Raw genomic sequence first — 15,152 nt, forward strand, 5'->3', positions numbered from 1 at the left:
GGCAGCAGCAGATTACAGCGATTTGCATGAAGTGGTGAGGATTGCTCGCTTGGCAGCATTTTGTTTTTCAGCATAAATTTGCTTGTAGCGGAGAAGGGTTGATGGCAGGGGATGACTGAAATGCTGACTCCGTTCTAAACTTGGGTCCTTCTCCATCGCCATTTGTGCGCAGTGTTCTGACTTCCACCATTCCCTCACCGTTGGTAAACTCCTGGGATTTTCAAAATCGTCTGTTGCTTGCAGCATCTGAGAGATAGTTCGCGGTAAAGAAAATACGTACACCTTGACTGTGGATTACCCTTTGGTCGAATGGTTGAATCAGCGATGTTGTGTTAAGCAGCAGGAAACGCACTGTTATGTTAGGATGAATGCTGTCCAAATGTTTAGGATGGGCTGGCGCATTGTCAAGCAACAAAAGAACTTTAAAGGCAAGATTCTGTTCCTGGCAGTAGCATCCCAGAGCTGTGTTACCTTCAGCTGATGCCGTGCTCTTTATAATTTCCAATTTTTTTTCAAGTGTTAAAGTGGTTCTCTGCCGCTTGGCTGATGGCCCAAGAGATGACATCGGACGCTTAGGAGGCATAATTAAATATTTCAAGCACAAAATCACTGCACCGTAGGTAAAACCAACAGAAGTTTAAGATCGCGCCTCCACACCTTGCCAAAACCAATGCAAGAGTGGCGGGAGTGAGATTGTGAGGCATACGCACGTGACTTGTATTGGCGGGAAGGCAGTGCTCCTCGCATAACTGTGAATTTTGGACGCATATAACAAGACGTTGGTAGAAATAGGTTCCTTGCATAACTATGAATCCGCATAGTCTGAAGACGCATATAATGAGGATAGAGTGTATCATTATTTTGCAAAGGTGTGCTTTTAGCTTCAATTTACTGTTTGCAATTTACAATCTCCTTTATGACTTGAAGTCTGGTTCTTGCTTGAATTAATATCTGTGAAATTCATATAACTCCAGAATACTCCCTAGTATACCCTCCTCTAGGCCCCTGGACAGAAATCTGTCCCAGGGAGGCCAAACTTGAAGGAAGATTTAATTAAATAGAACAAGAAAAATGTCATTTGCTTTGCATTCCTTCCACAATTAATAACCTATCATGTTCAGCTACACTATCTACACTAGAGTGTCAGGGAAGTGAAGTTTGTGCAGTGAAGATTACGATTGAGAAGGTGCACAGGAAACTTAATGGTTTGAGGGGGATAAATCTCCTAGACCTGATGGAATGCACCCTCGGGTCCTGAAGGAAGTAGCTGGAGAAATTGTGGAGGCATTAACAATGATCTTTCAAAAATCGATAGATTCTGGCATTGTTACTCCGCTATTCAAGAAGGGTGGGAGGAGGCAGAAAGGAGACTATAGACCTGTTAGCCTGACATCAGTGGTTGGGAAGTTGTTGGAATCGATTGTTAGGGATGAGATTATGGAGTACTTGGAGGCACATGACAAGATAGGCCAAAGCCAGCATGGTTTCCTGAAAGGAAAATCCTGCCTGACAAACCTACTGAAATTCTTTGAGGAAATTATAAGTAGGGTAGACAAAGGAGAGGCAGTAGACATGGTGTACTTGTATTTTCAGAAGGCCTTTGACAAGGTGCCGCACATGAGGCTGCTTAGCAAAATAAGATCCCATGGAATTACAGGGAAGTTATTAGCATGGGTGGAGCATTGGCTGGTCGGCAGAAAACAGAGGGTGGGAATAAAGGGATCCTATTCTGGCTGGCTGCTGGTTACCAGTGGAGTTCCGCAGGGGTTGGTGTTGGGACCGCTGCTTTTACGATGTATGCCAATGGTTTGGACTAAGGTATTAATGGATTTGTGACTAAATTTGCTGATGATACAAAGATTGGTGGAGGAGCGGGTAGTGTTGAGGAAATAGAGAGCCTGCAGAGCGACATAGTTAGTTTAGGGGAATGGGTAAAGAAGTGGCAAATGAAATACAATGTCATGAACTTTGGTGGAAGAAATAAACAGGCAAACTATTATTTAGGTGGGGAGCGAATTCAAAATGCAGAGGTGCTAAGGGACTTGGGAGTCCTTGTGCAGGATATCCTAAAGATTAATCTCCAGGTACTTCCTGTCCCCTTCCCTGCTGGCCGATTGCACTTTAATCGGTTGTGAAGAAGGCAAATGCAATGTTGGCATTCATTTCTAGAGGTATAGAATATAAGAGCAGGGATGTGATGTTGAGGCTCTATAAGGCACTCGTGAGACCACACTTGGAGTATTGTATGCAGTTTTGGGCTCCTTATTTTAGAAAGGATATACTAACATTGGAGAGGGTTCAGAGAAGATTCACAAGAATAATTCCAGGAATTAAAGGGTTACCATATGAGGAACATCCGGCAGCTCTTGAGTTGTATTCCCTGGAGTTCAGGAGAATGAGGGGAGGATCTCATAGAAACATTCCGAATTTTAAAAGGCCTGAACGGATAAGATATGGCAAAGTTATTTCTCATGGTAGGGGATTCTAGGACAAGGGAGCACAACTTCAGGATTGAAGGATATCCATTTAGAACTGAGAAGCGGAGAAATTACTTTAGTCAGAGGGTGGTAAATCTGCGGAATTTGTTGCTGCAAGCAGATGTGGAGACCAAGTCATCTTGTGTATTTAAGGCAGAGATAGATAGGTTCTTGATTAGCCAGGGCATCAAAGGGTATGGGGAGAAGACAGGGGAGTGGGGATGACTGGAAGAATTGGACCAGCCCATGACTGAATGGCGGAGCAAATTCGATGGGCCGAATGGCCTGCTTCTGCTCCTATATCTTATGAACTCCTCATCAAGACTAAGCAGAGATGGCAACAAAATGTTCCAGAAATGTGATTGTATCCTCGTCTTGGATACTTTTGTCTTGATTTCAAACAGTCTTTAAAATGCAGCTTTGTTATTTGTGTACTTCCTGCCCCCTTCCCTGCTGGCCAATTGCACTTTATTCACAGCCTTATCTTTGCCCCTTCAGTCTCTGATAACTGAAATGATCAGATGTGGTTGTCAGTCATCACTGTGTGGGCAGGGACAACAGTAAGTTAACCTCATTTCAGCTTCACAGGTAACAGTTCACATTCTATGCCACGACAGAAGGTTATCAGAATAATCTAACAGCAGTCTTTCAGTCTAGTTGATCGATCTACAGGAGGGTAGAGGGTGGTCTCGATTTGAATAGCTGCAAGGACCGCATTCTGATGGCACCCCCTCCGGACTGTCCTTTCGATTGCTGGCTCAACCACTGAAAGGACCCAGCTGGTTTGTATTCACTCCCCATTCAGGCTGCTGTGGCTGCCTTCAGATGCTGCGTGGAATGGCTTCTCCCTTTCTCAGACTGCCCTGCCATCGAGGCTGTAGAATGAAACGAGGAGTGGGATTTTGATGTCTCTGTCATAACTCGGATCCCTCCCATTTATTTTCCTGATGTCTTTCTATTTTGATCTATATAACGAATCATCTACTTTCCAGAACTAGCCTTCATTAAAAGTAATGTTCCTGTTATATTCTAAAACATTATTCACAGCTTGCTGTCGCTCTGTCTCTCTGTCTTCTGTATTCACGTTCATGTTCCTTTTCATTCACAGGTCTCTTTCAATCAGGAGGTTAATGGTCATTATTTTGGTTTCCTGTAATGAGATTGTTTGTGGGCTGACTCACTTGGTCTGCCTTTTCCCACTGGTTCTCTATAGTCAGCAATGGCGAATTCTCATTTGCATTTTACCCAACACATGCTGGACTTCCAGCACATTCTGTATTTGCATTCTAGGAGACAGAGATGACCAGAATCCTGGCTACTTATTTGCATTTTATGAGACACACATGGTGACTGCCTCAACTTTGCAAAGTTCTTTCCGAAAGTACTGTAACTCAGTCAATTTGTTAACAATACCTAACATATGCAGTATATTTTAATTTTATGGAACATTCTTGTTAAGAAATACAATGTTTTGGATCAGTCCCCAACTAATTCAATCTCTCTCAAAAAACAAATTTCCAATTCCCAATTTGATTATACACCAATTACCAACTTCCCAAAATGCCAGTTTCATTCTAGAATGTGGGAATCTCATATCCGAAATCGAGATACTCATGTTTTCATCACAATAACCTGGATTCCACATGTCCAGTGTGGAATCTGGATCTCTCTCTCTTTTCAATACCCATTCCAAACTGAAGAACCAAATATACACAAAACTTAAAACACAGGTAAAACAAAACAAAAATGGATGCTTGCACTTTTCTTTTTTCCAAAGCTTCGCGAATAAACTAAAAAATACTTGCAACAAACATTTACTACACAATAAACACATTCCAAGAACAAAGGAAGAGAAAAGATGGATGAAGGGGGCCACAACACATGTACGTTCACATAATTTCTTAGAGAACTCTTCTGAAGATAAGACAGCCTGCAAATTTATTTCACATCAAGTAACAAAATCTTCCTCTTACATTAATTCAAACACCCTTCCGATACAGATTAAACAAATACATGACAGGCTTTGCCTTCAATCACTCACTCATGCATTCTCTCACTCTCCCAAGTGAATTCACATTGGGCCACACCTCACACACATTTTTCAAACTCACACCATTCATATTTTTGTTATTTTCTCTCAAAGGTTAAACATCCAGCAAAAAACCTTTAAACACACATTCACAGCCACCTAACAGAATCTTAGAACTTACGGCTTTGAAACAAAGAATGTTAGAAATTATTGGTCTTGGACAAACAAACATTCAACCATCCCCACATCAACCAAAGTTTTAACACCTTCTGAGCTTTCTCAGATTCAAAACTAAGTTCCATAGAATCTGATTATGTGACCTGCTGGTCTTGCGGTCTTGGGCAATGTGTCCTACTTTAGAACAACCCATCCCACTAAAACTATCCTTTAGTCAGTTCTTTGCTTCCACAGTGTGTTCAAAGGTTCATTTATTGTCAAAGTATACAACTCTGAAATTCTTCTTCTCAGGGTAGCCAAGAAAGCAAGAAAGAAAAGATCATCAACCCCCAAATACCCCTTGACCACACAAAAAAATAAAAATAAAACTGGGACAGACATATCAATCCCTAAATAAGAGCATAAGACCATAAGATATAGGAGCAGAATTAGGCCATTTGGCCCATTGAATCTGCTCTGCCATTTCATCATGGCTGATCCAATTTTCATCTTGGCCCCAGTCTCCTGACTGCTCCCTGTATCACTTCATGCTCTGTCAGCCTCTGCCTTAAATATACATAAAGACTTAGCTTCCACAGCTGCCTGTGGCAAAGAACTCCACAGATTCACCACTCTCTGGCTAAAAAAATTTCTCCTCATCTCCATTCTAAAAGGATGCCCCTCTTTTCTGAGGTTGTGTCCTCTGGTCTTTGACACTCTCACCATAGGAAACATCCTCTGCACATCCACTTTGCCTTTCACCATTCAATAGATTTCAAAGAGGTCAGCCCTCATTCTTCTGAATTCCAGTGAATACAGGCCCAGAGCCATCAAACACTCTTCATTTGACAAGCCATTCAATGATGGAATCATCTTCATCAGCCTCCTTTGAAGGTTCCACATCCTTTCGAAGATAAGGGGTCCACACCTGCTCACAATATTCCAAGTGAGTCCTCACAAATGCTTTATAAAACTTCAACATTACATCCTTGCTTTTATATTCTAGTTCTCTTGAAATGAATGCTAACATTGCATTTACCTTCCTTGCCACAGACTCAATTTGCAAATTGACCTTTAGGGAATCCTGCACAAGGATTTCCAAGTCCCTTTGCGCCTCAGTTTTTTGCATTTTCTTTCCATTTAGAAAATAGTCAACCCTTTCATTTCTTCTACCAAAGTGCGCGACCATACACTTCCAACACTGTATTCCATCTGCCATTTTTGCCCATTTTCCTAATTTGTCTAAGTTCTACTGTAGCCTCTCTACTTCCTCAAAACTACCTGCCCCTCCACCTATCCTTAAATGATGAAAAAAGGCATCAATTCCATTATCCAAATCATTGACATATAACTTAAAAGGAATTCGTCCCAAAATAGACTCCTGTGGAGCACCACTAGTCACTGGCAACCAGTCAGAAAAGGCTCACTTTGTTCCACTCTTTTCATCCTGCCAATCAGCCACAGCTTTATCCATCTTTCCTGTAATACCATGGGCTCATGGCTTGTTAAGCAGCCTCATGTATGGCACCTTGTCAAAGGCCTTCTGAAAATCAAAGTACTCAATATCAACTGATTCTCCTTTATTTATCCTGCTTTTTACTTCTTCAAAGAATTCCAACAAATTTATCAGGCAAGATTTTCCCTTGACAAAGCCTTGCTGACGACAAAAACACAAGGAAATCTGCAGATGCTGGAATTTCAAGCAACACACATAAAAGTTGCTGGTGAACGCAGCAGGCCAGGCAGCATCTCTAGGTAAAGGTACAGTCGACGTTTCGGGCCGAGACCCTTCGTCAGGACTAACTGAAAGAAAAGCTAGTAAGAGATTTGTAAGTGGGAGGGGGAGGGGGAGATCCAAAATGATAAGAGAAGACAGGAGGGGGAGGGATGGAGCCAAGAGCTGGACAGTTGATTGGCAAAAGGGATATGAGAGTATCAGAATGGCAGACAGTGACGAGTGGGGTACTGCAAGGGTCAGTGCTAGGATCCCAGTTGTTTACAATATATATTAATGACCTAGATGAGGGAATTAAATGCAGCATCTCCAAGTTTGCAGATGACACGAAGCTGAGCGGCAGTGTTAGCTGTGAGGAGGATGCTAAGAGGATGCAGAGTGACTTGGATAGGTTAAGTGAGTGGGCAAATTCATGGCAGATGCAATTTAATGTGGATAAATGTGAGGTTATCCACTTTGGTGGCAAGAACAGGAAAACAGATTATTATATGAATGGTGGCCGATTAGGAAAAGGGGAGGTACAACGAGACCTGGGTGTCATTGTACACCAGCCATTGAGGACGCAATATCCACCACATTGCACACAGTTCTCTCTCACTTGGACAACAAGGACACTTATGCCAGAATCCTGTACATTGATTTCAGTTCAGCGTTCAATACCATCATCCCACAGAGACTAGTGGAGAAACTGTCACTGCTTGGCCTTAGCACTGCCATGCGTCGCTGGATTCTGGATTTCTTGACAGAGAGACCACAGTCAGTCCGTGTTGGCAGGAACATCTCTGATTCCATCACACTGAGCACTGGATCCCCACAAGGCTGTGTGCTTAGCCCATTTCTGTTTACACTGCTAACACATGACTGTGCAGCAAGATTCAAGGAGAACCTGATCATTAAATTTGCTGATGATACCACAGTGGTGGGGCTGATCAGCAAAAATGATGAAACAATGTACAGGGAGGAGGTCAAACACCTAGAGAGCTGGTGCAGTGATAACAACTTGATGCTTAATGTCACCAAAACCAAGGAGATGATCGTGGATTTCAGACGGTCTCAGCCTGTGCACACACCCCTCAGCATCAGCGGCTCCACAGTAGAGAGAGTGGAAAACATCAAGTTCCTTGCGGTGCAGATCTCGGACAATCTCACTTGGTCCAGCAACACCACTGGGATTGTGAAACGGGCTCAGCAGAGATTGCACTTTCTGAGGAAGCTTAAACAAGCATCACTCCCCACTAACATCTTAACTACGTTCTACAGAGGGGTGGTTGAGAGTGTGCTGACCTTTTACATCACAACCTGGTACTCCAACTGCAGTGCTGTCGACAAAAGAGCCTTGAAGAGGGTGGTTAGGGGAGCAGAGAAGGTTATTGGGGTCTGCCTACTTCCTGTCCAAGACCTCTTTCAGAGTCGATGCCTCCAGAAGACACGGTACATCATTAAAGACCCCTCAAACCCTCTCCATGAACTGTTTGTTCTGCTGCCATCAGGCAAACGTTACAGGAGCATCAAAACTAAAACCACAAGGCTACTAAACAGCTTCCTCCCACAGGCAGTCAGACTGCTAAATAGCTGCTCCACTGGACTCTGCTTTGGACACTTTTAACTTGCACTGGACACTTATAACTTGATTTTAACTGACATGTGGTTGTTGTGTTTTACTATTTATTGTTATGTTTATTATTTAGTGTTGTGTTTGTTATGTTATGATTGCACTGCTCCTGGGAAACGCTGTCTCATTCTGCCCTGCAGAGCTGATGTACGGTTAGAATGACAATAAAGTTTTTTGAATCTTTGAAAGTGGGCATGCAGGTACAGCAGGCGGTGAAAAAGGCGAATGGTATGCTGGCATTCATAGCAAGAGGATTCGAGTACAGGAGCAGGGAGGTACTACTGCAGTTGTACCAGGTCTTGGTGAGACCACATCCGGAGTATTGTGTGCAGTTTTCGTCCCCTAATCTGAGGAAAGACATTCCTGCCATAGAGGGAGTACAAAGAAGGTTCACCAGATTGATTCCTGGGATGGCAGGACTTTCATATGATGAAAGACTGGATCGGCTAGGCTTATACTCTCTGGAATTTAGAAGATTGAGGGGGGATCTGATTGAAACATATAAAATTCTATAAGGATTGGACAGGCTAGATGCAGGAAGATTGTTCCCAATGTTGGGGAAGTCCAGAACGAGGGGTCACAGTTTGAGGATAAAGGGGAAGCCTTTTAGGACCGAGATGAGGAATAACTTCTTCACACAGACAGTGATGAATCTGTGGAATTCTCTGCCACAGGAAACAGTTGAGGCCAGTTCATTGGCTATATTTAAGAGGGAGTTAGATATGGCCCTTGTGGCTAAAGGGATCAGGGGTATGGAGAGAAGGCAGGTACAGGGTTCTGAGTTGGATGATCAGTCATGATCGTACTGAATAGCGGTGCAGGCTCAAAGGGACGAATGGCCTACTCCTGCACCTGTTTTCTATGTTTCTATGTTTCTATTAATCACATAGATCTCTGCAAGTACTATATCATATTATTTTATTGACCTTAAATTAATCATCTGAACCGAACAGACATTCGGAAAGTTTCGGGTTATAACAACATGTTTTAACCTGTTGAACTGATTGAAAGTTTCCCCACCAAAGATAATATTCCATCATTGCCTATGACTGGGATTCTCCACTGAAATTTTATTGTCAACAGGCAGGCTTCTGTACTCTATAATTTTCACTGCTGAGAATTGATTTTGTGGTGATTTGCCATCACTCTTCGTGGACTTCCACATCTCTAACCAAACTGAATTATGTTTACGAATGAAGATCTCATTACCAATAACGTGATAGTTAGGTGTGACCCTGCTATTGAAGCCAAATTTTTTCCATTTGTTCTAATGCCTCAGGTGGTGGCTGAGCTTCTATGTAATCCAAATAAAAGACATGTTCAAGATTTCAATGCTTCATGTACCTCAGGTCCATTGTTACTTCTAACAATATCACAGACAGAGAAAAATCACATTAGATACATTAAACCACAGTGTTCGACACATGGGTTTTGAAATTATCAGATGGTTAATCTCAGAAGAATTTTTTAAAAATAATTGTTTAACAAAGCTTTGTACTCTACCATTTGAGTTATGAATCATGAAGATTGCTTATTAGGTGTATCTCTTATCTAAGAGCTTTACTGAAATATTACCTCAAATATAATTATTCTCTTCAAACTGAGTGACAGATTTCCTAACTCTGAACTTAGAAAATCATATGATCAACACTTGTACATGATAGTGTAAGATATCACAGGCTGGGCTAAGTGAAAAGACAAATTAGGAGAATGGATGAAAATCATTTATCAAACAAAATCTTCTGAGTAAAATAAATGAAAACAGACTCCCTATTCAACAGAGGAAGATGAAGGACAAAGCCTGTAACATAAACCCCTTTTCCTTTCAAGGATAAATTAGTCGAACTAACATTGTTAAGATTGGATATCTGAAGATAAAGATTAGCTTTATTTGTCAAGTGTACATTGAAACATACAGTGCAATGCATGGTTTGCATCAAATCAAATCAGTGAAGGTTGAGCTGGGCCACATGTTCTAGGCACTTGCAACTCTCTGAGCAAAAAAACCTACCTCTGACATTAGTGCTATAATTTCCTCCATTCACCTTAAAATTATGCCCTCTCATATTAGCCATGGGGGGAAAATGTCTGGCTATCCACTCTACCTATGCCTTTTATCGTCTTACACACCTCCATCAAGTCACCTCTCATCCTCATTTGCTCCAAAGAGAAAAGCCGTAGGTTACTCAACATTCCCTCATAAGATCAGTGTCACCTTGCCTCCGGCACCAACATAAAGACTCTAGGAGGGAATTATGGCCTGGAAGCATAAAAACATTCAGCAGATTAAGCCAGTTAGAGTTGTAGAGTCATCGAAGAGCACAGCACAGAAACAGGCTCTTTGGCCCATCTAGCCTGTGCTAAACCATTTAAACATCCTAGTTCCATTAACCTGCACCTGGACCACAGCCCTCTATACCTCTGCACCCTATGTACCTATCCCGACTTCTCTTAAACATTGAAATCGAGCTCACATGAACCACTTGCACTGGGAATCTATTCCACACTCTCATGACTTCTGAGTGAAGAAGTTTCCCCGCATGTTCCCCTTAAACTTTTCACCTTTTACCCTTAACCCCATGGTCCCTAGTTGTAGTCCCACCCAACATCAGTGGAAAAAGCTTGCTTGCCTTTACCCTATCTATATCCCTGATAATTTAATGTATCTCTATCAAATTTCCCTTCAATCTTCTACATTCCAAGGAATAAAGTTGCAACCGATTCAGTCTTTCTTTATAACGCAGGTCTTCTAATCCTTGTAAATTTCCTCTGTACTCTTTCAACCTTTTTTACAATTTTCCTGCAGGTAGGTTAAATCACTAATATTCAGACTACAAACTTGAGCAAAAATTAAGGTAATTTCAGAAGAAAGTAAATAATTTTGCTGGGGTTTGCAGTTAACTTATTACTGCCAGATATTTTGAGATTGATTCAAACCTGCACCTATCAGTCTGTGTGGATCCAATGCAAAATGCAGCAAATATGGACACAGAATTTACCTGCCTGTGGTTCTCCAAAGTCAGCTCAGAATGCTCTGCATTATATGGAAAATAATGAGATATTTTAACAAACTAATAATCTCAGCAACTTGCTTTTTTAAAAAATTGTAATCAAATGACTTGCATGGATCAAAGTGAATAAACCATCCTTAGACCAACCACTAAATGATGGCCAGTCTTCAGATCATAGAACAGTTCTACATTATCAGTAACATATTTTAAAAGATAAAAATATGCCACATATTTTATTGAAATAAAATTGCCAGAGATTTGATTGCCCGGAAAAATAAGTGATAAATGACTGCAAGCTGACCCATGTCACTGGGAGCCAATCCTGTGGCTGTGTACATTTAGATTGTGTGATTTCCATGCAAAGGTTTGGGCACTGAGAAGGTATCAACTACAATGTTTTCAGCATGCAGCTCACCCTGCTGCTGCCTTATTGAAAAGGTGTATTAGGATTTCAAGCCTTCTACCAATCTGTTCCCAGTGACCTGAAAGACCAGCTGGTTCCCTGTGATCCAACCCCAGTGAGCCGTAGTGAACGGCGAAACAGTCATCATCTCTGAACATGACAGGGTCTCTGGCAGCTGATCCAGACTGCTCCTATTCATGGGGAGAATGTGCAGTCTGAAGCCCTGCCACCTGCATCCACAGTTGGACAGCCTCCACCACCACAAGATCACAAATGTCAGCTTGCTCAACTCCAGCCAAGAGGTGGGCACTACGGTGAAAGGCAAAAAAGCTCTTGGAAGATGAACTGTGACGCAATGCACAATAATGATCAGTTAAACATTGTCTTTTGCTTTTGATTGCATAAAATGTATAAATATGTTTGGCATGGTGATTTGATTGATTCTAGCTTTCCTTATGATTTATGCAGAAATGGACACCAAGATAATTAACTGCACAGGAGCTGGGTCACCATGGAGATTTGGGTTTGTCTTTACTTTGCATCAGTAACAGGTTTAGGAAATGCCAAAGTGTATTGAGCTTCCTCCTAGACTCAGTCTTGAGCTTATGGTGAGAGAATTCCAACACAACTGTTATACGGAGAGTATCAATAATGTGAGTGAGTGCCACACAAGCATGAATATACGTTTCCAAGTGTGAGACTTGAAGGATATCATGTAGATGCTGGAGTACCCAAGCAACAGCTGCCCTGTCATTGTCAGTGTTGGCACGTCGACACTTATTCTTGTGTAGGGCAGGAATTGTATGATTTGTTGCCATCCATTTGGAACATGAATCTGCAGAATTGTATTAATGGTGGACTGGCATGAAAGTTCAGTGTTGTTCATGAGAATGGAACGAGTAGCAGCTTTGTGTTCAGTTATGGTAAAACATTCTATGAAGTCTGTAGAACCGAATTCATAGAGCATTATTCAATGCCTCTGGTGCTGCACAGGACTTCGCTCAGAATTTTGATCTTGCTGTGGTCTTGTCTTCCTGTCTACATGTAGGTCCCAGATAGCTCTTGCATCTACACTAATAAAATGTGGTCGAGACCTGTGGGGATATCTGGGATGTTGTTCTTGGAATGGGTAAAGAAAATGTCATTGTACATCAAGAAGTAATAATGAAACCCCTTTTGCCACTGATGCTCATGGCAAGGCACTGTGTACTTTTGTTTTGTATTACTAAAAAAGGAATTTCACCCATTTGAAGATTATATCAAATTGCTGCAGATACTGGAAATCTGATATAAATACAGAAAAAGCCAGAAATACTCAGCAGGTAGGTTTCATCAGAGAGATTCATTCTCATCAGGACCAGGGAAGTGGGAAAACAAGTGTGTTCAAATAATCAGATTTTCATGTTTGTGTCAGAAATGGCAAGTTTTTCTCTCTCCACAGTTGCAGCCTGATATGCCAAGTATTTCCAACACTCTCTTTTTGTGGTTGTGGTTCTGTGGAATGCTCTGCCTCAGAAGGCAGTGGAGGCCAATTCTCTGGATTCTTTCAAGAAAGAGTTAGATAGAGCTCTTAAAGATAGCGGAGTCAAGGGATATGGGGAGAAGGCAGGGAAAGGGTACTGATTGTAGATGATCAGCCATGATCACAGTGAATGGCGGTGCTGTCTCGAAGGGCTGAGTGGCCTACTCTTGCACCTATTGTCTATTTTGTTTCAGATGCTACTGTATTTTGCTTTCTATATTTCTAGTATGCTCTTTTTATCCTTTATTGTCCCTCCAACTGCTTTCACTCACCCTTTTAATTAGATGACTCCAAGATCTTTGAGTCTCCTAGATCATTGACTCCAATATTTCATGGTCATTTGCTCTTGACCTCTGCCAAACTCCCCATCCCCTCCCCTGACACTTGTTTCCTAACTTTTCTAGCCCTTTTGAATATTAACTCCAATAGATTCTTCCAACACACGGGTATTTCCAACATATTCTATTTTTGCCTTTTACTGTTTAGTTTAATCAAATCTTTACAAAGCAATGATCTTCCAACTTCTCTGAATCTGATGAAAATGGATCTCCCTGATGGAAGCTGCCTGCTGAGTATTTCCAGCTTGTTCTGTGTACTTCCACATGTTATACAGGAAGAGGAAACAGCAGGCATAGGGGAGAGATTGAATGAGGACAAATACACCTGGCCATATTCACTCCCATGACAGAGACTGGCTCAACCTTTATTAGGAAGGAGGGATGCCGATGAAGTGATGTTGGCAGTACTGGAGGGATCAATGATGATTGTCTCTTAAGTCATAGTTCTTCTCCTCTCGGCCCTCTTTTCCTCCGTCCCAGAAGTTCTTTTGATGCACAGTGTAAGAACAAGTCCTGATGAACAGTCACAGTCTGAAACATGAACTGTTCATTTCCCTCCATAGATCCTGCCTGACTCGTAGAGTTCCTGCAGCACTTTGTGTGTATTGCTCCAGATTTCGAGCATCTACAGTCTCTTTTGGGTCAGAAGAATTAACCTATTTACTCCTCTTCCTTCGATCACAGACCAAGTCTGGTCCATTTCTCAATTCAGGTACCAGAACTGTCGTTATACAAAGGAGGAAGAGGAGACTGAAAATGACGTAAAGACCCTGCAACTCAATCTTATATGAGCTGTGAAGATGTTAACACTACCGGTAACTTTGAATATAATAGTTCTCAGCCCAAGGTGAGACAGTGTCTAGAAGGCAGGACAGTGGATGGTGGATGGAAATTGGGAACTACACAACAGAAAACTGTTCGACACAGGGGTATGATGTCTAATTTAAGCTGCTGAGCCCCTGCCCCCACACTTGTAGAAACATTAAATATGTGATTTCAAAATGCCATGATTCAGTTCTGTATTATAATTTTACTGTCTAATTTTGCTATGCTTACAGCTATAATTTACATTACTAATGCACTATCTGCTCCTCAGGAATAAGTGCAGTATCAATTACACATTTATGCTATGCGTGCAGTAGAAAGTCTCAGAATCTACATAGTCTGTGATAGAATGTGTACATTTTTTAGGTTAATTTTAGAGGATTTTGAATATGTTACGTGCTGCATAATTGATTTCCTACAATTGTTTACACATCATTTTTTTTCCTAATCGTATGACTTTTAAGTAGTCTAATTAAGTTAAGCTGTCCTACAGAAAAAAAGTTTTTGTTAAATTGCTACTTTCAGCTCAGGAAATTTTCATGTTGTATTTTCATTGATGTTCCATAGTATTTCACGAACAGATTCTATGGTCGACAGTGAACAGAACATACTAAACCTTATTAGACTTGAGTTTTACTTGTGAGATTGAGAATATTATCATTTATTCTTAATTGTGCATTGGACTACTAAACTATACGCTAAGTACAAATTAACATTATTTTTGTTTTTAGTGTTGTGATGTAAAGCCAATGATGTAGTTTGTATATAATTGTGATTAAAATAAATTTCTAAACAGCATTTAAAAAAGTAGGTGAGAGAACTGCCGTAAAGTTTCACTTTTTAGAGTCAATGAGTCATAGTCATAGAAAAGCACAGCAAAGAAACAGGCCCTTTGGCCCATCTAGTCCATGCCAAAGCATTTAAGCTGCCTAGTCCCATCAATCTGCACTCAGCCCTTAGCCCTCCACACCTCTGCCATCCATGTACCTATCCAAACTTCCCTTAAACGTTGAAATTGAGCTTGCATGCACCACTTGCACTGGC

The sequence above is a fragment of the Mobula birostris genome, chromosome 15 (assembly GCF_030028105.1).
Source record: "Mobula birostris isolate sMobBir1 chromosome 15, sMobBir1.hap1, whole genome shotgun sequence".
In the NCBI taxonomy this organism is placed as follows: domain Eukaryota; kingdom Metazoa; phylum Chordata; class Chondrichthyes; order Myliobatiformes; family Myliobatidae; genus Mobula; species Mobula birostris.